This window comes from Palaemon carinicauda, chromosome 21 (genome assembly GCF_036898095.1).
Source record: "Palaemon carinicauda isolate YSFRI2023 chromosome 21, ASM3689809v2, whole genome shotgun sequence".
Taxonomy (NCBI): Eukaryota; Metazoa; Arthropoda; class Malacostraca; order Decapoda; family Palaemonidae; genus Palaemon; species Palaemon carinicauda.
Genome location: NC_090745.1, coordinates 6631669 through 6655152, shown reverse-complemented (window position 1 = coordinate 6655152; position 23484 = coordinate 6631669). Strand labels below are relative to the sequence as shown.

The 23484-nt window shown below is 41.3% G+C and overlaps 1 protein-coding gene and 2 long non-coding RNA genes across 9 annotated transcripts in view; 2 read left to right on the top strand and 1 right to left on the bottom strand.

Annotated features, from left to right (window-relative positions):
* LOC137615176 (uncharacterized) overlaps positions 1–23484 on the top strand; it is an 851893-nt gene that overhangs the window by 742074 nt on the left and 86335 nt on the right. The gene's annotated exons all lie outside the window — the stretch shown is intronic.
* Positions 1–23484, top strand: part of LOC137615175 (uncharacterized) — a 103145-nt gene that overhangs the window by 77371 nt on the left and 2290 nt on the right. The window contains exon 3 of the long non-coding RNA XR_011039171.1: positions 4576–4829. This is a non-coding gene — a long non-coding RNA (uncharacterized lncRNA). The remainder of the gene's footprint in view (positions 1–4575; positions 4830–23484) is intronic.
* Positions 15478–23484, bottom strand: part of LOC137615174 (uncharacterized) — a 38680-nt gene continuing 30673 nt past the window's right edge. Inside the window, exon 5 of the long non-coding RNA XR_011039169.1 lies at positions 15478–15801. This is a non-coding gene — a long non-coding RNA (uncharacterized lncRNA). The remainder of the gene's footprint in view (positions 15802–23484) is intronic.

The following is a 23484-nucleotide window of genomic DNA, read 5'->3' as shown; positions in this document are numbered from 1 at the left end:
GAGGACACTCCGAGGAGATAGGCTCCGCCAGATGGAGCATTCCTTCCAAAACTTGCTACCTAAGGGCGGAGAGCCGCTCTTGCAGGCCGGAGAGATTCATCATCATCCTGAAAGAAGTGAGGGGATTAGTGATGAAGGAGAAGACCGTTCTCCTCAATAAGCAATGCATACATAAATCCAGATCAAATTAAATCATCGCCAAAGGATACCAAAAAAAAACAAATTAGAACCAACTTACATCATGGGTCAGGAGTAGGGAGGACAGCTCGTAGCAGAGCGTGCATGACTCCGGGAACCATACCATGTAGGCAGACCTTCTGTAAAAGAAAGGAGACATAAGTCTGGATGTTCCTTGAAACTCTGGTTAGTGATCCTATCCACAGGCTGGGATCAACCAAATAACTATAACTAATAATAATGTCTATATTTATGCATATACTTAATTATAAATATGTATATATATGGATAAATATCCATACATCATCGTGTTCAAATAGAAATAAATTTCTACTCAGTACTTGCCCCTTCTAATGAAAAGCCAGGTCGAAACCAACCATGCCATGAGAGGCTATCTACTGTTCCTTGAGAGACTGGTCAGTGAACAGATGAATCAATAGAATACTAATATCCAGAGACCACGTAATATGTAACTATAAACCTCATCGGTAAAATATTGTTAACCCCGGTTCTGAACGTCTGAGTGATCTCTGTTGCCACCGGAGATCCGGTGACAAAGCTCGCGCGAGTGTAGTAACCTCTGCATTCCATGCTTTTATCTTTCTCTAGTATATTTGGACGATTTATATTAGAAAAGCGTAAAGAAGGACCCTTTTCACCGGCCGTCACAGGTCTCTCCCCAGAAATAGAATTTTCCTTTGTCAAAATCCCTTTTTTAATGTTTTTTGGGAAAACCTCTGAGTAGGTTTGCTCAAGATAATCATCTGTACTCTAGTTTGCAGTTTGATTTTTGTAAAGGACTTGGAGCATGTGATGCCCTTCATACAATCTCTAATGCTATACAGAAATCCCTTGATTGTGATCAAGAAGTTTGTATGATTGGCCTAGATTTTAGTGCTGCCTTTAACTATGTTCATCATGAGGCCCTTGTTTTCAAATTCAAACAGGTGGGAGTGATTGGGTGTTTTCCCAGTATCATTATTGAATTTTTAAGTAATAAATTGCAAAAAGCTTTAGTTAATGGGCATTATCGTATAGGAAAGTGATGTCTGCTGTTCCTTAGGGTAGTGTTCTTATTCCATTAATTTTCATATTACAGTGTATATACACATGATAGTTTGGCATATCTGGTGTTCCTCAGGGTAGCTTTCTTGGCCTGTTACTTTTCATGCTATATACACATGACATATGGTTTGGCCTAGAAAACAAGCTTGTTGCATTAGCAGATGATGCTACTCTGCATCAATTCCATCTCCTGAATGTAGATCTCGGGTTGCTGAATCTCTTGATAGAGATCTTGCTAAAATTAGTGCATGATGCAAGTTATGGGGCATAAAGTTGAACCATAACAAAACTCCAAATATAATTGTAAGTACAGTAGGTCAAGGACAGTGGCGCCTCAAAATCCATATCAGAGCATTGATAATGTTTTTTCAACTTGTATGCCATGACACTTCAAAATTTTAGGTGTGATTCTTGATAGCAAATTTACTCTTGAGAAACCTATAGGTCTGTCTCTTCAATTGCAAAAAAAATTGGCTTATTGAGTCTTGTAAGATATTCAGTGATATCAATCTATTTTGAAGCGTTTTAATTACAGTATTTCATTCTAACTTGTTTCGAGTATTGGTGTCCTGTATGGTCTTCAGCTGCTGATTCTCATCTTAATTTGTTGGACAGGAACTTTGTTTATTAAATTTCTTATTCCTGAGCTAGATATTAATCACTGGCACAGTCGTTCAATTAGTTCATTATGCATGTTGCATGAGATTTTTCATAATTTTGACCATCTTTTGCATTCAGATCTTCCCGAACAGTACCATCCTGTTTGTAATACCAGATATGCAGCAGACATTGGTCCCAGTACAAGTACTTGGCCTAGGCCTTAAGTACAAAAATTTGACTACTTGTACTAGAGTTTTTAAAATTCAATGTACTTGAACTTGTACTTGGCCAAAAAGTTCTTGAATAAGCAAGTACTTTTAAAGTACATTACACACTAAGTAGGCTGTATTGCATACCTAATCGTACAACAAAAAATGCACCATTAGTGACAATAATTTGTCTGTAGTTTTTGTTATAATGAAATATATATGTCAATAATAAAGATCTACCAAGTTTGATTAAAATTATTCAACATCTGTGTATCAACAGAATCAGTCGAATTTTGTGCAATCAATTCCTGAATGAACCTACGGCAACCGGTTCTCATCCTGTCTGTATCTGCATTCATCATGATCGGTTCTGTAGTATACTGTACAGTGTTTAGCCTTTCAGTTGCCATTATTCATAGTAGTCCTAGTGTCATTATGGCATCGCCTATGGACTCGGGTATATGGAGCCACTTCAAGTTGCCAGAGGATACTTGTGGCACATTCAAGGCACTCTGCAAGGAGTGTGCTTGTGGTATATCATGCTCCAAAAAGATGTTGATGGTGCACCAAAGCTTGGCACTTATGACCAAAACATTCTTAATGACATGCTAAAAATTTGTGAGCCATTTGAGGGGAGACTCCTGATTGTGCCCAAAGACAGAACTGTTTACTCTAGCCGAGTCTTTTCAAGTGTGCGAGGGCTCACGTTTCACCTAGAGAAAATGCAATCTAAGTATAACAGTGGTTTGGTATTTGGATTGAAGAGGTCATTACAGAAACGCTTCCAGGTATATGAAGAGCGGAAAATATATGAAATGACAACCATTCTTGATCCAAGATTTAAATTTGATTGGTGTTCTAAAGAAGAGGAAAAAGGGACTATTGTCTTAACCACAGGTCAGTTTATGTCCAAAGATATTACCTCCCATGCAAGCATAGATCCTGTCTCAAATCATACAGAAGGTACACTGGGACCTAGACCTAGTTAACTGAATGAAAAAATAAGAAACTGTTTAGTATTATGGGTAACACAGTTTGACAATCAACAGATATAACAGATTCAAGAGTTTATTAGTATTGAATTTCAAAGATAATGGGGTTAGCTATGAATTTCAGAAGAGAGAGATGTGCAAACATACTGAAAAGACCACAGAGAAACCTTTTCAACTCTTGCTAAGATGGTATATCAGTCCCTGCTGCTTCTGCCCTAGTAGAAAGGATTTTCATTATTGCTGGAATTTTTTTGCTCAGACATATGTTGCCTGACAAGAATTTTAAGTGGGATGTTTGTAAAATGCTATGATAAATCCTACAAGTAGATAATAGAGAAATGGTACTAATCATATGAGATAGAGATATAATTTTGTTTAGAACTTTTCTGAAAAGAATAATTTTCTTTAAAGTATATCTGAACAACATAATTTCATTTGAATTATTCTGAACAGATCACATGCTTTTTTTTTTCTTTTGAAATGAAAATCTACTTGTATTCTTGTTAAGTATAGCATTGTAAAATTCAATTGTAAAAAAAAAAAAAAAAAAAAAATACCTTAACCTGTGGGAGACTAATATAGATAGCTACTGTACTTCATTAAATCCTATGAATACAGTATCGCTTCACCTTTTTTTTACCCTATGGGTTAAGGTTCACTGACATACTATGAGAACTACTCGGGGATATCCCTTTGGGAGGCTTCTCTTTATAAAGACTGCCAAAGTATAACACCAGATTTTCTCTTCTAGATAATTTGCTTGCAAAGTTAATCGGATGTTTGCTACTGATTTTAAATCAAACATATCACAGATAAAAGAATATCTGCTGAAATGTATTTGTACTTGTACTAAAGTACATTGTCAAGTACTTGGACTTGGGCTTAAGTCTCAGGCAAAACTTCTTTACTTGTACTTGTAATTACTCTTTTTCTCATTTCTTGTGTACAGTCTCATTGTACTTAGACCCATGCCTGGGTATGGAGTTACTGTAATTTTAAGTCATTTCCTTGTCCATCATGAGGCTCAGACACAATATTCTGGAAGTTGTATACCAGCTGTGATTTTGTGGAATGATCTTCCTTATCGGGTAGATTAATAGTGATGTGGAATTATCTTCCTAATCAGGTAGTTTAATTGATAGAACTAAAGAAGTTCAAAAATTGTAGCCAATATGATCATGTTGAACAGTCTGTTTGTCTTTAAGTTTATTTATGAAAGAGCTATTTTAATGTTTTTGTTTTTGAAATGTTAATTGTTCATATTACTTCTCTTGTAGCTTTATTTATTTATTTCCTTTGCTCACTGGGCCTTTTTCCCTGTTGGAGCCCTCGGCCTTATAGCATCCTGCCTTCCAACTAGTGTTGTAGCTTGACATAATAACAACAACTATGATAGCCTACCATTATCAAGTTATAGCTTGAGACTCCTCAATGAAATTCAAAGTGATGTTGTAGTCATTATGAAATGCTATTGATTTGTTCAATGATACCTTTTATATTAACACAATTATTTCCATTACTTTTTTCTACAGGATTATGCCATCAGCTGCTAGTCCTTGGTAATTGGATGAACTTGTTCTTGCATCGAACTACTCAAGGAAGTAGGCAGATGATGCTGTTGATGGAACAGATGAAAGTATTATAAAACCTTTGAAGTGTAGAGCCAGATTCCAGCGATTAATAGATGCCGTTGACAGTCAGTGTCTTCTATGAAATTTTTCTGGAAAGAAGAGTGGAAATTGCAAGCAAGGTTACTTATGCCCTCGTCCCACTAAAATTTGTAAAGGTTAGTCTACAGGTTTGGACAGTATGCATAAGGTCTCAAAATAAGTATCTTTTTTGCTAATCATCTAGTAGGTTTTCCTATATCAAATCAAGCACTAAACGATGTTATGAGCAGAGACGGGAAGTATACAGTATATAGTCATGACTAACAAATGGGTTAGAAAACTAGTAAAAGCAATTATGATGCATTCCACAGTGTTTGTAATAATACTAATACTCTGGGCACTTTTCATATGTTTTAATAAGAGGTTAATTTAGTTTTATGACAATACAAAGTATTAGTGGCCAATTTAGTATTAAGTTAATTAACCCTGGACAGGTATGCTGGGTCGTACGCGACCCCTACAGCATGTTCAAAGCCTGTTTTTTCCCCATAAATCATCAGCTGTCTCGAATATGGAAGTGGTCGACCTGCAAGGGGTGACTAGTCTACATGCCATTGTCTGCTTTAGGACTGATTCTCGTCTACTTCCCTCCTTCCCCGTTTCTTTACCCCCCCAGGGGTCGACCTCGACCCTGAAATACCTTTATAGGGGTAAGTGATCAAACAGCAAAGTTATTACATAATTATAAATTGTCGAACAGTGTTGATACTTGTTTGGTTCTTTATAGTTGGAAAATGTGGGTGGATGGTGTGTCTACCACTTGCATGACATTGGTTTTGGCTTAGATGCCATATATTGCCATGAGGTCCATTTTCCCTCAAATGCTAACTTCTGAATTTTTTTTTATTTTTTGCAAATTTCTGATTTTTTTCTATTTATTTTGAATTTATCTTCAATAATGGCCAGCAGGCAGTATTCCCTCGGCATGGATGTCAACACACTTCTAATGGAGTTAAAAAGAGATGTTGATGATAATATGGAGCTTGCAACCTCATGTGTTTGATATTTATTTCTCTGATAATTTCTCCTTCATATTTGTAAATATTTTTCTTATGTGTATTAGGTACTTGAAATTGATTTATATAGTGTTTTTCTGGGGCGGCCAGTGAAATGTCCTTCTGTGTACTTATTCTAATATAAATCTTCCAAATTATACTAGAGAAAGATAAAAGCATGGAATGCAGAGGTTACAACCCTCGCGCGAACACCTTGTAGGTGTCGTGTATCTAACAAAAGGCGTGCGAAAACCACTATTCACAGGCTGTCTTCCATTTAGATAATCCCTTCATCAATGGGGGGGGCCGTGACAGGCCCTAGAGAACACAGTTGAACTACCCCACCGACACCTACCATGCTCGCCCTCCAGGACATCCTTCTGTTTTGGACTTACCCGCAAAGTTGAGAATTTTTTCCACAGTGTTTTTTTGAAGTGTCGTTAATTCAACATGACTGACGTTGCTACTTCACCTTTACCAATGTTAAGTACCATAGTTTGTTTTGACAGCTTATTGCAGTACAGGGCATTTGTTCTGTTTCCAGTATTGTGGTTTTTAATTTTGGAAGCAATTGGCCTGCCTCGGTATCGGCGGCCGTTTTGGGTTGTGTTCGCTTCGGTAAATTTTCACGTTATTATTGCCCATCTGGTACTCTTTCATCTAGGTTATATCACTTACGTTTTATGACCAGTTTTATTATCATTATTTATTATTAGTTTTTACTATGGTATTTATTTGCTAGCAAGTCCAATTTGGACCTACGAAGAATAGCGATTTAGTCTGTTTAGATTTGTACTCGCCTCAGGATGCGCGATTTAGACTAAATCTTTGTTTATTTGTTACGTTGTCGTTATTCTTCGTTCTTGGTTATTACATTTACTAAGAAAAAAGCAATAAATTTTATTATTTTTCTTATATTATTGTGTGATGTTGGTTTTTTATTACGTAACCTTGAGAGCGGGAGCATAGAGTGCTCGTTTCCTGTTCTACAGATATACGAGTTACCTCTTCTCTCGTTTTCTTTATTAGCTCGAGTAAGAGAGGTGGATTTCCCGTTTTCCGTTTTTTTACGATCACGAGTTATTCAGGCCGCCTCTTATTATCCGAGTTGATGATATTACGTTTAATGTTATAATGTTATACACGTTTTATTGATGTGGTTACTGTCAATATAGCTAGCACTATTAATAGGTTACGTTAGTGTATGAGTCATTAATTGGGGTCGTTTTATGCCGACACCCTTAGCTCCGCCTTGAGTTATACTCCGCTATAATGGATACTCATTAGGTGAGAACTAGTCAGATATTTGGAGTGCAACGGTGAATCCGGCACTCAAACTCCGGCTGAGGCCTTTTGCACACGAACCTTTGTCATGTTTGATCACAATTACACTATTACGGCCCCTTTTTTCATCGAATCTCCGGCTTCACTGGAGATAACACAGACATTCAGAATTGAGGTTAATGTTATCGTACCGATGACGGTCACGATATCACGATGACGGGCCTTTGTCACCGGATCTCCGGTACAAACAGAGATCAAGCAGACATTCAGAACCCGAGTTAACAATGTGATACCGATGAAGATTATATTTTCATGTTAAGTGGTTACTGATTATTATTATAATTTCTTAATATATTAAGGTGTTAGCTACTACTCTACTCACACATAATTTAGTTTTGTTTTTTGTGGATTCATATGTCACTGACCAGAATCTCAAGGAACATCCAGACTTATGTCTTCTTTCTTTTACAGAAAGTCCGCTGCGCTGCCAAGGGCTGCTCCGCTGCCTTTACTGATCCCATGCCCATTGTGCCATATCCTTCTCTCGGGAACCGGGACAAGCCCCCTACTTGATATGGTTCCCGGAGTCATGCATGCTCTGCTATGAGCGGTCATCCCTACTCCTGAGCGAGGAGGTAAGTTGGTTCTAGTTTGTTCCTGTTAATATCCTATGAGAGGAATTAATTGGTCTATATGTTTAGATCAGTTTTTGCTTCATCATTAATCCCGTCTCCTCTTTCAGGCTGATGATGAATCTTTTCGGGAGGCAAGAGCTACTCTCCGTCCTTGGGTGTCAGGTTTTGGGAGGAATGCGCCGTGTGGCGCACCCTATCTCCTTGATGGAGACATGGCTTCTCGCCTTTTCCCAGGCTCTTCTACTGCAGCAGTTCCACCGGAGACAGCGGCCCCGTTAATTGAGGCGGTTAGAGCAACCATTCTAACGGAGGAAGAGGTTTTAGTGACGGAGGACGAGCCCTTTCTAGATCTGGACGTCGAACCCATGGATGAGCAGGTAGGTGGTGATGAGTTGGTGGACCCCCTTTCACCCCCACACTCCTTCCTCTTCTACTGCCTTTCACGGCTTTGATAAACCTACGGCTTCTCCTCGAGGTCCCTCCGTTCCTGTACGACCCAAGGTGAAGCCACTACGTACCTTTAAGCCTTCAGCTTTGCCATTATCAGTGTCACCGGTCCCGGGACCCTCAAAGGATCCTGATGTTCATATTACTGTACCTAAAACCGTGACTCCTAAAAAGTCGAAGCCCGCTAAGTCCAGGGCTTCGTTAGCGGATCTGGCTCGGGAGCCCGCCTTATCCGCCACCATGGTCAGGGATATTGTGAAAGAGCAGATACAACAGCATCTACGACGACAGTCTAGGACAGACCAAGGGGCTATGACGGAGCTCAAAGATATGGTGGCGAGTCTGATCCGTTCCGGAACTCAGATTCCTCCTCCTTCAGCCCCAGACGCATCGAAGTTACCCCCCTAAGAGAAAAACAACCTTGGAGGTTTGCCTTACATGCTCCATATATAGATGGTGCCATAACTCTGGAGGGCATAGGCACCCGTACTCTAGAGGACCTAGAATTTTACCCTCCGGGACTAGAATTCCCATTCAACGGCTTCATCCGATTAAAAGAACATGCCTTGGTTAGGTTAGACAAGGTACCAAAGGAAACGGTGATATTTCCTAAAGAGCAGGCCCAAGCTCTCTGGGCCAGGACGTTGTCGGACTGGGGGTGCACTAATTCCAAGCTCACCCCACACAAAGGAGCCTACACCATATTTACAGCTTCTGCAGTTATTACCTTGCCTATTACAGATAAAGTAGCAGCTCTTACTTTTCAAGCTATCAAAGAAGGTTCTGCCATGCCGGCTCTTAAAGAGACGGACCCCACCTCCATGCTCATCCCGAGTACCGTTACTATCTGGGATGATGCCCCCTCTACTTTCACGGTAGGGAAGTTAGACCCAGACTGCGCCTCTAATCTTTTTTTCCGAGAAGCTTCCCAAATTGCCAGAAAATCTTCTCAAGACTGAGTTTGAGGCACGGAATAGGTTAGCTAGGTCTCTCCACTCCATTACCTCCGTGGAGTCTCTAGCCTCGCTTTATCCGACCGAGACCTTGTCCCGGGTATTCACAAAGAACCTGTCTCTGACCTTCCAAATCGACTTACACGAGTTTTGTTCGGCTCGGGTTAGTTGCAGGAAACACGTTCTATCTGAGGCCTCGATCAGGCATGAACCGAACAGAATGATAGCTTCCCCCTGCTGGGGTAAGAACCTTTTTGCTCAGGAGGAGGTGAACAAGGTACTAAAAGAGGCTGCGAGAGCAAACCAAAATTTGCAATCGAGGTGGGGCCTCACTGCCAAAAGGAGGGTTGAGGTTCAAAAGCAAACCTTCTTCAGGAAGAAACAGAGGTTTGCCCCTTACAAGACGAGCCGAGGTCACTACCATCAATCGTTGGTTACCCACTCGTCTTCACAGTCTCCCGCTGCTTCGTCGATTCTACAACCGAAGCACCCTCAACAGGTGGTCTACCTCACTGCTCCCCCAGGTATTCAACCCAACCCCGTTTGGATGCCCTCACCCGCATATAACCCTAGCTACGAACCCTCAGGTCCCTTTCGTGGACACCAGAGAGGTAGCTACAGGGCTAGAGGACAGTTCCGTCAACGAGGCGGACCTAGGACAAGGGGTTCTCGAGGAGGGAAGGGACCTAGATTCACTCCCTCGCAATGATATAGTCCCGGTAGGGGGGAGACTTTACCACTTTCGAGACCATTGGACCTTCAGTCCATGGGCTCACAGCATAGTCTCCAAAGGCTTGGGGTGGAAATGGTCACAAGGTTCTCCTCCTCCACCAGTGGCCTTCTTCCAGAAACCCACTACCATTCTGAGAGAGTACACCACCGAGTTACTCAAGGAAAAAAGCAATCAAACGGGTTCGATCGCTGAAGTTCCAAGGCCGCCTGTTCACAGTTCCGAAGAAAGGCTCGTCGGCATTGAGAGTGGTCCTGGACTTGTCAAAGCTAAATTCTTACATCCTCTGCGACAGGTTCCGGATGTTGACTATCTCTCAGGTACGGACCCTGCTTCCCCGTGGGGCCGTCGCCACCTCTATCGATCTTACCGACGCATATTATCACGTACCAGTAGCTCGAAACTTCTCTCCGTACCTAGGTTTCCGTCTAGGCAGGAAAGCCTTTGCGTTCAAAGTCATGCCCTTCGGCCTCAACATTGCACCCAGGATATTCACGAAACTGGGAGAGACAGTGTTAGAAACACTCAGGAACCAAGGGATTCAGATCGATGCTTATCTGGACGATTGGCTCATTTGGGCTCAGTCAGCCCTGGAATGCAACAGAGCTACGAAGAAAGTACTTTGTTTTCTCGCCAACCTGGGATTTTGGGTCTATCTCCAAAAATCCCGCCTACTACCATCAGACCGCTTCGAATGGTTAGGCATACAGTGGGACCTTGCACGGCACAAGCTGGCTTTACCTCCCAAGAAGTTAAGAGAAATAGCTTCCAAGATCAAGAATTTTCTCAAACAAACAGGTGTCCAGAAGAGCCTTAGAAAGAATCCTCGGCCTTCTTCAATTCGCTTCAGTAACAGATCGACTATTGAAAGCCAAACTCAAAGACATCAATCGAGTTTGGAGAAAGAGAGCCACAGTACCTTTAAGAGACAAGGTCTCAAAGATCCCCTTTGTCTTGAAAATGAGACTACAGCCATGGTCTGAACCGAAGAACCTCTCCAAATCGGTTCCTCTTCAATTCCCACCCCCACAAGTGACAATTCATACAGACGCGTCTCTGAGTGGATGGGGGGGGGGGGGGGGCGTTACTACAAACGTCGGATGTTTCAGGGCTCTTGGTCACCCGCCATGAAACTCTTCCATATCAATGTTCTCGAAGCCATGGCAGTGTTCTTGACCCTGAAGAGGCTCTCTCCTCCGGGGTCGACCCACATCAGAGTAGCGTCAGACAGCACAGCCGTAGTACACTGCATCAACAGAGGAGGATCCAAGTCGCCCAACCTGAATCAGATCCTGGTCACTATCTTCGCCTTGGCAACAGAAAAGAACTGGTTCCTGTCAGCAACCCACCTAGCGGGAGTCCAGAATGTGATAGCGGACTCACTATCCAGGACGAAACCAATGGAATCAAAATGGTCTCTAGACATAATTTCATTCCGGTGGATACTCAGGCTGGTTCCGAGCCTTCAGGTAGATCTATTCGCAACTCAGATGAATCACAAACTTCCGTGTTATGTGACACCAAACATGGACCCTCAGGCTTGTGCCATAGATGCATTAACCCTGGATTGGAACCATTGGAGGAAGATTGACCTATTTCCACCGGTGAATCTTCTAATGAAAGTATTGCACAAACTACGCTCCTTCCGGGGGGCAGTGGCCTTAGTAGCACCTCACTGGCCAAAGAGCAGTTGGTTTCCTCTCCTCCTCGAGTTGAAACTCCGACCCTTCCGGATTCCATTCCCCAAATTAACCCAAGTAATCCAAACACAGACTGTGTCAGATTCCTCAAGGATAGCCAAAACCCTAACTTAGTGGACTTCATGAAGTTTGCAGCTCATAAAGACGCAAACATTGACCCGGAAAACGTTCTCTTCATCGAAGCGGACAAAATGGACTCGACAATTCGTCAACATGATTCGGCTGTTATGAAATTAGCAGATTTCCTAAAGAATTCAGACCACACTCGTATGACTCCAAATTTAGCCATCTCGTTTTTTAGGTTCCTATTTGACAAGGGCTTGGCAGCTAGCACTAAAACTACCATCAAGTCCTTTGAAGAAGATCTTCCTTGTTGGGTTTAACATTAACCTGGCTGATTCCTATTTCTCATCTATTCCAAAAGCATGTGCTAGGCTTCGGCCGTTGGATCATCCGCAAAAAGTCTCTGGTCTCTGAACAATGTCCTCAAACTTGCGTCGGACACGGACAATGAGTCCTGCTCTTATATCACTCTGCTTGGGAAGACACTCTTTCTAACAGCTATGGCCTCAGGTGCTAGAATCCCAGAACTAGCAGCTCTCTCACGTAACCCGGAAAACATAGATTTCCTCCCTACAGGTGAAGTACTGCTTTCCCCAGACTGAGCTTCCCTAGCTAAAAATGAGGACCCGCAAAATAGGTGGTCCCCTTGGAAGATTCTCTCTCTTCCCCAGGATCCTTCGCTGTGTTCAGTCACTGCTCTCAGGACCTTTTTAGCTAGATCTGCCATTCGCTCGTCTGGCCCCTTATTTATCGGGGAACAAGGGGGTACTATGACCATTCAAGGTATCGGACAACAAATCCTCTACTTCATTAAACATGCTAACCCGTATTCTTTTCCCCATGCTCTTGATATACGGTCAATAGCTACCTCCATCAATTACTTCCAGAACATGGACTTTGATGACCTTACAAAATATACGGGTTGGAAATCTCCTATGGTTTTCAAACGCCACTATCTAAAGAACTTACAGGCCCTTAAATACCGTACGGTTGCAGCAGGGAGTCTTATCTCTCCCCATTAAACTCTGATTATTTCTTTATTCCATCTCTTCTCTCCTCCCTCCTATCCACCTCTCACACCACGTCGCCACTTTCCTGGGTGGTTCGTTAGCCCTAAGTTATTTACCATGTTTAATTGCTATGATTTAACTTATTGTAATTACCATTCCTTTAATGTTTAGATATGCTTAGACATGTAAGATTGGTACCTTTTGCGACTGGACACTCAGGTGATTCCTCGTCTTCATATTATTTTAGCCTTACGTCCCCTATACCTATGGCTAGTTTGTGATTTTATGTTTACTTACAGTATTATATTATTGGCTTACATGGTGTTTGTTTTCTCTTTGTTATTATAATATTGGGCTTGGAAGGCAATCTCTTGTATATATTCACCGGCTGTCACAGGCCGCCCCAGAAAAGGGATTTTGACGAAGGAAAAATCTATTTCTGGGAAGAGGCCTGTGACGCCCGGTGAAACCCTTCCCGGTTGTTTGGTACGGACCCACCCCCTTTTTTCCTTGCCAAGCCATATGTTCTTGCAGAAGGATGTCCTGGAGGGCGAGCGTGGTAGGTGTCGGTGGGGGTAGTTCAACTGTGTTCTCTAGGGCCTGTCACGGCCCTCCCCATTGATGAAGGGATTATCTAAATGGAAGACAGCCTGTGAATAGTGGTTTTCGCACGTCTTTTGTTAGATACACGACACTTACAAGGTGTTCGCGCGAGGGTTGTAACCTCTGCATTCCATGCTTTTATCTTTCTCTAGTATATTTGGAAGATTTATATTAGAATAAGTACAAAGAAGGACTTTTCACCGGGCGTCACAGGCCTCTTCCCAGAAATAGATTTTTCCTTCGTCAAAATCCCTTTATTATTATCATTATCATTATCATTATTATTATTATTATTATTATTATTATTATTATTATAGTTTGTATATATAATAATTTGATATTATTTTACTTTATATTGGTCAGCAGTTTCTTTTGATTTCATTTTACCTTGATTGGCTACCGATTGGCTATTTGATATCCTTTTACTTTTATTAGTTACTAATTCTATTTTCTCTTGTTGTAAGTATGGTATCAATTTTGTGTTGGTTTACAAGCTTCCTGAAAGGACTCACTGTCATAGCTGCCCACTTAAGACTGACCACATGACAAACACCACTTGTTTGAGGAGCAGGAAGCCTGTTTGTCTGTAGCTTCAAACTGTCTTGTATCTGAACTGTACCTGATAGTTATAGCTAGGTTAAATCATGAAACTTTCTTTTTTTACTACTTGTTTGTATAAATATGGGAATTTTAATCTTTACAAAATAGATATCACCCATTTTCTATCTAAAATTTATTTCAAAGAATTTAAATTTTATATGATAAAAATAATTGTCAAACATCCAGAAAGCCATCATATCAGTTTTATTCCAATCCACTAACAATTAGATAAATAAATAACGCCTTGAAATTTACATACCCATTCTTCATTTCAAGTGGTAGATTGGGCTGTAAGTGTTGTTGCGGTCTGCGGCCATTTTGTCGACATACCCGAAAGGTAAGTTGGCATATCTCTATATATTCTTGTTCTGTATAGAATTCGTGATATTTTGGTAAAAATAATGCATAAATATTATATTTTATAGGATACAATGATTTTCATAAGAAATTTTCATTGTGAAACTAGGCCGTCAAAAAATGACCTTTAGATTTCGCCCCTGATATAACTGTAAATTACATCTTGGTGCACATTTTATTATGTATTTCTGTTCTAGGATAATATGAGTTTATTCTATAAAGAAATTAACCCCTTTCTATTTCATTTAGGTACCAGAAAAAATGAGTGAAACTTGGACTAGTTTTTTTACCAAAAAAAATTACCTTTTTTTTTTTTTTCATTTCAGATCTTGACTTCCATGGGTCCAACTCATTTCCAGCAATTACACGCTGTTGCTTTGCTATCTAAGAAGGTGTCCCTAAAGGGATTTGTGTATATGTATATTTCTATTTTTTTTAATATTTACGTCTAAGTATAAAAAGTTTTAATATATTTCCAATAAATAGTTATTTTGTAGATGGGTATCCTTTATATGTTCAGTAGTTTTTAGCATTCTTTGAAGTATTTTTAGCTAGTCAAACAATACAGATTGATGCATAACTAAATTTTTCCTGAATTTTTTTTGGAGTCGGGCGAGTATACTCTTAAAGGGGTGTCCGAGTAGCGTACCTATCCAGGGTTAAATTATTAATGGGATGGTTTACATATAGGTTTTGATATGTAAATTTAAAAACATGGATTGATGACAACTAATAGGAATGTCATTTCCCCTGCTCGATGATTATTATGTTTGTATCGAATGTAATATTATTGCCGTCTTAGAATTAAAAATAATGACATGGGTTTTGAGTAGTTTACAATGTTTGTTCAGATTAATAACTTATAAACGGTTGTGTATGGTTTTATATAATCTATACAAATTTATTACAGGTTCTTTTTGCTACACTAATACTAGCAGCTGAATGTAGTATAAGATATCTGCGATATTTTTTACCCATCTTACTATTAGGGGAATGTTCTTTTTTGTCATTCTTGTTCTGTTTCTATGCATTATTTTTTTTATTTTATATATAATAAGGTTTCTGCTAATAAGGGAACTTGATAATAGGAACAAGATTATTTAAACTACTAAGGCTTGATGTTGTTTGTATGGTGGCTTCATTAATTTTCTAGTACATATGTAAAGAGCAAAGCAGGTGTCAGTGGACTGGAATCAATGAAGCCAACTTACCACAAATCAATTTTATTAGAGTGGTGTGAAACTTATAATAAATTATCAGTTATAATTTCTTGGATATGTTTTATTCATAATTATCATTACTTTTAAATAATTAAATTTTTAGTCAAGGATTGTATTAAAAATCAGTAAACTTTTAAGAAAATTTTATAAATTGCATACAGCACATTCAGAACCTGTAGGAGGAAAGATACTGGTGACATAAGAGGAATTGGGTTTTCCCCAAGTAGGATGAAAGCAACACAGAAGAGCTGGCAGAAGATGTGTGCCTGTGACTATATAACAGTGGAATGCAACAGTTTGATTTTCTTTTACCTTTACATAATTTCAAAAGAAACTTCGGCCAAATTCTAGTTAAAGGCACTACCGCCAGTGTACAACACTACACTACCAGTGCAGCTACGTTCTGAATATTGGCATTTTTACTAATGGTGAAGTCAAACACTCTTCCTCTGGTTTGTTCATGTATCCCATCAAAGAGGCGAGGTTTGACGCTGCGAACAAAAGCAACAATAAATAAACAATATATATACTGTAAATATGTAAATACAAAATAATGTAAATGATGTAAAATACAATACAGTAATTCCATAGGTAAGAATCACTTGACATAAAAATTAAACTTACATTTTCCAGACTCCGATTCTAATACTAAATTCACAGATAACCACTGGTAAAAAGTTGCTGTACAACCAGAAGCATTCAGCCTCCTAGCTAACAGCAACACCGGTCACTTATTACACTGGGCAGCTCAGCACATCATAAATACTGCAGAACCACAGCATGCACAAATTCCATGTGCTTTCCGGAGCCTGCCCACGCTGAACTAATAAAGGCACCATTCGCCAAATCAGGCATAAATTGCGACGTTTTGGGCAGATGCCAACAATGACAATACAATATTTTTCAGTACCAACTCAATACTTTTTCATACAAAAAGGTAATAAAAAAATTTATACAGTTTTCCATTCAATAGAAATATTCAATTCAAAATAGTGCACAAATGTGTATAATTCAATTCAAAATAGTGCACAGATGTGTATAATTAAATTACAAAACAAACATCAGGCAATCCCAATGCTTAATTATCCCCTCATCCTTATCATCAACAAAGAAAACGTATAACGCTGTGGCATATCCTACACCGCCATCTATTTTGTATTATACAAAATACACCGCAAGCATGCCACATACACAGCACGCCATATGAGCAGCGCACGGCGTTGTCTCTTTTTCCAATGGCACTCCACCATCATATCACACTGTTTCAAGGAGATGGCACATTTTCTGCACTGGGCGTAAGTACAACCCACACTCAGTTTTACTCTTGGCTTGTCTAACTCAGTTGTCAGTATCTCGAGTAACTTCCAAGACTCGTCCTAAAGGCCAAGAGCCTCTGGGGAGACGTTCGTCGGTAGTTAGCACAATGTCGCTAACTTGGATGTCTCACCGTTGAATGGTCCACTTCTGTCTTTCTTGCAGCAATGGAAGGTACTCCCCTCAGCCATCGCTTCCAGAATTGGTCGGCAAGATATTGCGCTTGACGCCAGCGGCACCTAACATACAAGTCCTTCTGGTCAGTCTTCGTTACTGGGAGCACTGCACTCTTCCGAGTCGACAGCATACTAGGTGTCAACGGCAGTGGACGGTCTGGGTCGTCGTTTACCTTGGTTAGAGGTCTTCCATTCACCAAAGAGCAGAGTCGATAGTGTGTCGTCAGTGATAGCTGCTGCAGGCAGGTTGCACTGAGAGCTCTTCTCACTGAGCGTACGAGGCATTCCCAGACTCCTTCGAAGTGTGACGCATGTGGCGGGTTGAAACACCACTCGATGCCCTTGGCTGGTAGGGTTTGGGCAATTTACTCTTCCTTGAAGTCTTGAAGAGCTTCCTTCAGCTCTCTGTCAGCTGCGATGAGGTTGGTACCGTTGTCTGACCATATTCTCTTGACAGCTCCTCGCCTGGCCATAAATCTTCTCACTGCATTCACAAAGGAGTCTTGGTCCATCGAGCTAAGAATCTCCAGGTGAATTGCTCGCACTGTCAGGCAGGTAAAAATGGCTCCCCAGCGCTTCACTGTAGAGCGCCCTTGCTTCACAAAGAAGGGACCGAAGCAGTCTGCCCCTGTATTGGTGAAGGGAGGATCCCTCGGACAGATCCGGTCAGAGGGCAAGTCAGCCATCACGATTCACTGGCCAACAACCGAGTCTTATACAGATGACACAGTCACGTATCAGATCTTACTACTGAATTTCCATGAACGATCCAGTAGTTTTTTCTTAGTTCAGCCATAAGATGATTCTGCACACAATGGTTGTTTGTTTCATGGGTCCATCGCACCATCTTCCTCACAATTGGCGACTTGGATGGAAGAATGATGGGGTCCTTGCAGCTATCGCTGATGGTGGCTTCACAAAGTCTAACACCAACCTTCAGCAAGCCTTCTTGTAGGAATGGTCGGAACTTGCAAATCTTGCTGGATTTCTTCACCTTAGAATCCTTCTTGGAGAGTGATTTGATCTCACTCCCATACTCTTTTACTTGAATCTTCTTCCATATTATGGTTGTTGCACTATTCATCTCGTTTACAGATAACACTTCTGATCCGCTCTTGGTTCCTAATCGCCTCAGTCAAGCGATGATTCGCACTATCTTGGTCCATGAAGAGAACTTGGCAGCAATCTTGTATACTAAGATTGGTTCTGGCACAACCATGCTGAAGATGGGTGCAGACTGCTTAACTTCTGGATCTCCATCTAGTTCTGCTCGCTTCACATCGTCAGGAAGAGCTGGCCAACTGCCCTGCTCTTGACAGAGGAACTCTGCTCCTGTCAGCCACAGTGACGACTCCAGCAAGCTGTCCACATCAAGGCCCCGGGAGGCCAGGTCTGCAGGGTTCGCAGAGGTGTTCACATACCTCCGAGCGGTGATGTCACTGAGGTCACAGATGAGGTTCACACGGTTGTTCACAAACGTGTGGTATCTTGCAGACAGGTTATGTACTTCAGGACAGACGTGATGTCGGTCCAGAACACTTGAGTCGCACAACTCCAAATAGAGTTCTGACCTGATCTTGCAATCAAGTTGAGCTGCCACAGCAGCTGCAGTCAATTCCATTCGTGGAATGCTTGGTCTCTTGAGGGGAGCTACACGAGCTCGACCTCAAACCCATACTGTTCACTTGGTTATTCTTGCTTACCGTGCGCAGATATGTGGCCACATCATATCCTGTCTGGCTTGCGTCCGCAAAATGGTGAAGTTGGTACGATAATTCCTCCCCAAAGTCTGGAGGCATCAGGCTTCTTCTGACCTTGAAGTCTCCTAGACACTGAAGCTGGGAAGTCCATCTGCTCCAGCGATTTGCTTCGTCGTTGCTTTCTTAGTCCCAAGGTAAGTTGCGATGACAAAGGTCTTGTAGTGACATCTTCCCTTTCAGGGTGAAAGGTGCAACAAAACCAAGTGGATCATACAAGGAATACACTACAGAGAAAACTCCTCTGCGCATCCTAGGCTTCTCCTTCAGGTTGATCTTGAAGGTGAACTCATCACTGCTATGTCCCAGTGGATACCAAAAGCGCGCTCCGTAGGCAGCTCGTCCTTACTGAGGTCCAATATAGCCACTGATTTATCTCTCTCCCATTCAGGCACAGCAGCGAGAATGCACTTGTTGCTAGATGTCCACTGGTTCAGCCGGAATTTTGTAGACGTGCTTTTTTGGAGAAGCAGGAGGCCTATCAACTTTGGAAGGGTAACAGATCAGATTTGACCTGGAACAACTATACTCAGCTTCGAGCTTTTGCTCAGAGAGTTTATGCCTCAACTGAAAAGGAGTACAATTTAACCATAAAAGAAACACTTTCTGGTACAACTAAGGAACATAAATGGTGGTCTACCCTTAAATCTGCACTCTTTGGTGTAGATGCAACAGTTCCTCCTTTACTTAAACCAGATGGCTCAGTCACTCACTGTCCAAAGGAAAAGGCAACCCTTTTGGCCGATGTTTTTGACAGCAAACAGAGTAATGAAAAACTTGAACTTCCTCATTCCTGTTTTCCTGAGGCTAAACTAACTAGTTTAGCTTTTCGATCTCGTGAGATTAAAGCACTGTTGATGGACCTTGATGCTTATGGAGGTGTAGACCCAAATGGTATTTTTCCTTTGTTTTTTATAAAGACAGCAGATTTCTTAGCTCCAAAGTTATGTTATTTTGCGCAAGTTAGCAAGAAGAGGAGCTTTTAGCACTAGTTGGAGAATTGGTAATGTTACTCCTCTATGTAAATGTGTTTGTGGTAGCTCAAGTCCCACTGATTACCGCCCAATTTCCATAACTCCCATATTATCTAAAGTTTTTGAACGTCTTCTGGCAAAACGTCTTAATAGGTTTGCTGAAGGTAATCATCTACTCCCTAGTTTACAATTTGGTTTTCGTAAAGGCCTTGGAGCATGTGATGCCCTGCTTACAATCTCCAATGCTGTACAGAAATCCCTTGATTGTGGTCGGGAAGTTCGTATGATTGGCCTTGATTTTAGTGCTGCCTTTGACCGTGTTAATCATGAGGCCCTTGTTTTCAAACTGAAACAGTTGGGAGTGGGTGGGTCGTTTCTTAGCATTATTATTGATTTTTTAAGTAATAGATCTCAAAGAGTTGTTGTTGATGGGCACCATAGTGATTATAGGAATGTGATATCTGGTGTTCCACAGGGTAGTGTTCTTGGCCCATTACTTTTCATACTATATACACATGACATGTGGTTTGGCCTAGAAAACAAGCTTGTTGCATATGCAGATGATGCTACTCTCTTTGCATCAATTCCATCCCCTGAATGTAGATCTAGGGTTGGTGAATCCCTTAATAGAGATTTAGCTAGAATTAGTGCATGGTGCAAATTATGGGGTATGAAGTTGAATCCTAACAAAACTCAAAGTATGATTGTAAGTAGGTCAAGGACGGTGGTTCCTCAACATCCGGATCTCAGTATTGATAATGTTTCTTTAAATACAGTATGTATGACACTTTCAAAATTTTAGGTGTGATTCTCGACAGTAAATTTACTTTTGAGAAACATATAAGGTCTCTGTCTTTTTCAATTTCACAAAAAATAGGCTTATTGAGAAAGTCTTTCAAGATTTTTGGTGATCAATCTATTCTGAAGAAGTTTTAATTCTTTCATTCTACCTTGTTTTGAGTATTGTTCTCCTGTCTGGTCTTCAGCTGCTGATTCTCATCTTGATTTGTTGGACAGAAACTTACGGTCTATTAAATTTCTTATTCCTGATCTAGATATTAATCTCTGGCACCGTCGTTCAATTAGTTCATTATGTATGTTGCATAAGATTTTTCACAACTCTGACCATCCTTTACATTCAGATCTCCCTGGACAATTCTATCCTGTTCGTAATACTAGGCAGGCAGTTAATTCTAATAGCCAGGCCTTCTCCATCACGAGGCTCAATACTACGCAGTACTCTAGAAGTTTTATTCCAGCTGTGACCAAGTTGTGGAATGATCTTCCTAATCGGGTGGTTTAATCAGTAGAACTTCAAAAGTTCAAAGTTGGAGCAAATGCTTTTTTGTTGACCAGGCAGACATAGTCTTTTTATAGTTTATTTATGACATATTTGTTTTTGATGTTGTTGATAGTTTATTATATGACATGTCTGTTTTGACGTTGTTTCTTATTTTAGAATGATTTATTGTTAATTTGTTCTCTTCATTTATTTATTTCCTTTCCTCACTGAGCTATTTTTCCCTGTTGGAGCCCCTGGGCTTATAGCATCTCGCTTTTCCAACTAGGGTTGTAGCTTGGATAGTAATACTTATAATAATAATAATCAGCACAGAGTCCAATGAGATCTTTTGTCAATTGGATACAGTTTTCCTCGCTGTCCATTGACTTCAACAAGTTGTCGACGTAGAAGTTGCGTCGAATGGCATGGGAAGCTTCTTCACCATACTTGTCACCATAGTCCAGTGCTGCCTGTCTGAGGCAGAAGTTGACTAAACTTGGAGACGATCGCGCTCCAAACACGTGAAGTCATCCTGAACTCTTGAACAGCTTGATTGGTGTCTCCCACCTGGCCACCACAGGAAGCGTAAGAGTCCCTGTCGTCTTCTGGCACCTTGCCTTGATGGAACATTTCTTGTATGTCCGCAGTAACGGCATGTTGTCCTTCCCTGAAGCGCAACAGCACTCCAGCAAGACTACTTGTGAGATCTGGTCCCTGCATGAGGTGGTCATTGAGCAAGGTCCCAGCATACTTGGCCTTAAGGTCGAAGACAACCCTAAGCTTGTCCTTGGTAGGGTGTTTGACTCCATGGTGCGCCATGTGGTTTACACGGCCATCACTGCGATTCAGCTTGTCGACTGGGACAAACTCATCATACCCTTTCAAAAGATACTTCTCTACTTGTTCGACGTATAGAGTCTTGGACGTGTTTCATTTGCCTCAAATTTCTTCTTTAAGGAGTGAGCCCTACGTTCTGCCATGACACGGTTATTAGGTAGAGGCTCAGTGTCACTAAAGGGTAAGCAAGCAACATACTTGCCATCTGTCTGGACAACAGTTTCGTCCAACAAAGACAAGTCTTCAAAAGATTCTTCTATCGTGTCTCCCACAAGTCTTGGTTGAAGTTGCGTTGCAGAAGTTCTGTTGTATCATCCGCATTGCACACATGGAACAGAGGGGCACGACCTGAAGTCGATCTAGGTCCTGTTGCGCCGAAAACAACCCACCCAAGCTTGGTCAGGTAGGCAGATGCCTCATCTTTCAGCCCATGTCGCTGGTCTAAAATCACTCTGTTCAATGTCGTGTCTAGCCCAATGATTAGCTCTACTTGACGATGATCTTCAGGTAAACTTTCTACTTCGAGGTCACTCAGATGTGGCCACTTGGTCAGCCATTCTTGACTCGTGGCATGGTCCATAGACACATTGATCTTGTCAGCCATGAACACGCCGGTCACATGTTCTCCATCAATAGTAATATTACCAATGTGTAGGGATAGAACTTCCTTACAAGTGAAAGCCCCTGCTTCAGTTGCCATGATCTGGTTGCATGGTCTTCCTTTGAGACCCATTCGGTCTATCAGGCTTCTTGCTGCCAATGTTGGGACAGCTCCACTGACGATGTACCCATAGGTTGCACGGATGCCATTCACGAGAACAGGTAAGATTTTGAGCATTGTTCTTCCCTTAGGTAACTAGCTTGCACTCACTGAGTGCATAGGTTGCACATTGGGGGCTACAGCACTCTTGTCAGCTGTAGCAGTCGCGCCACCTTCTGTAGCACCAACTGCCTTCTCACTGCCCCCGATAGCAATTTTGCCTCCCACATGGGTTGCACCTGTATTGCTTGCAGTCTTAGGTGGACTATGCAGCATGGTATGGTGCTTGTAAGATCCACACTTTTCCACAGATGGATGCATCTTCACATTTTGCATATGAATGTTCACCATTAAGATACCTGAAGCAGTATCTTGCCTTTTTTATCACCTCCCAGCGATTCTCAAATTTGAAGCACACTTTAGGTTCATGGTTCTCCTTAGTTTAGAAGGGACACCATTTCCCTCTAGCTGGTGAAGCTGTGTGGTGTACAGGTAAAAGGTCTTAGGCCTGACAGGCTTGGACGGCTTCTCAGTAGGCTTCGGGGTACGACGGTTGCACTCATAATAGGAGATGCTTGGCAATACACGCCTGCTTTTCAATGTACTCTATTAGACCTGGAAGCTTGAACTTATGTTCCTCGTATTTCACTACCCATCTCACTCTCAGTTGGTATGGGAGCTTTTCAACAATCTTCTTCATTGTTTCTTGAAGCTCTATTCAATGGTAGTTATTACCAAGTGCTGCCTTAACTGTCTTCAAATATGCAGCCTAATTATCCAGGCCATCAATATCACCTGCATTAATCTCCTTCCAATCAAATAGCTTCTTGACAGGTCAGTGTCGTTCTTGTATTTACGACACTATCTCCCAGGCACAATCATACCCAATGTCAGTGGGTAGATGGAAACAGTTCTCAATCATGTTCTTGGGAGTACCATCTAAACAGTTGTATAGATGAGTTATCCTTCGTGCAGGGTCGTCAGTATTACACTCCACAATCCAGGTGAAAGAATTCTTAAACATGGAGAATTTGGTTCTCTCTCCACTGAAACGCTCCAGCTTCATCTGTGGCA